Raw genomic sequence first — 1135 nt, 5'->3', positions numbered from 1 at the left:
ACGCTCTTAAGGTGAATAAATTTAAGAAAGGAAACAAGAAAATATATTATCATATGGATGAACCAGGTATGGATAATTTTCCTTTTAATTGTTTTAAATGTGGAAAAAGGGGCATATGGCCAGATACTGTACAACAAAAATTAATAAGGCAAATGAAGTCACACAATCTGATAATGAATCAATACATTGCGGTTATGCAGTATCCACTAGTGTAGTTAATAGAAACAGTTTTTCATCATATGGTGGTATCAAATGGATCCTTGATAGTGGAGCGTCATCCCATATGACTTATGTAAAATCTCAATTTACGGAAATCGATGAATCTTTTAAAGGATCTGTTCGTTTGGCAGATGACAATGATTTAGAAATTAAAGGAATTGGCACAGTTCAATTAAATATTAAAATTAATAATAAATTTCATATTGTACATCTTCCGAAAACTTTATTTATACCAGATTTAAGAAGTAATCTTTTTTCAATTTCAAAAGCTACAGATAATGGTTGCAAAGTAGAAATATTTTCCGATAAAGCTCTTGTTTCAAAAAATAATCAAATTCTAATATATTCTGAGAAGAAAAATGAGTCATTTCCTAAAATTGACATTAAAAATTCAAAAGGTGCTGAAAAAGAATTTCAATTGTGGCATAAACGATATGGACATTTAAATTCGTCTGATCTAAGAAAACTTGTAAATAAAAATATGGTTAATGGTTTACCAACATTTAAAAATGAAGACATAAATTGCATAAGCTACATTAGAGGTAAGCAAATACGGCAGTCCTTTCCTAAGAAGAATAATAAATCAAGTAGTGAAGTATTAGAATTAATACACACATATTTGTGTGGTCCGATGAGAGTAGAATCAATAAGTAAGAAACTTTATTTCGCAACATTCATCGACGACTTCACGAGAAAAGTATTTATATATTTACTAAGGAAAAAGAGTGAACATTCAAAGAGTTTAAGAAAGAGGTGGAACTAAAAACAAGCAAAAAGATTAAAAGTTTAAGATCGGATAATGTACCTGAGTTAAAAAGTAATGAATTTAAGAGCTTCATGAAAAATTGTGGCATTAAACATCAATTTACAGTTCAATATACTCCGGAACAAAACGGAATAGCCGAACGGATGAATA

The sequence above is a fragment of the Lucilia cuprina genome, chromosome 2 (genome assembly GCF_022045245.1).
Source record: "Lucilia cuprina isolate Lc7/37 chromosome 2, ASM2204524v1, whole genome shotgun sequence".
NCBI lineage: Eukaryota > Metazoa > Arthropoda > Insecta > Diptera > Calliphoridae > Lucilia > Lucilia cuprina.
The sequence above is the reverse complement of the archived record's forward strand: the minus strand, read 5'-3'. Positions refer to the sequence as shown.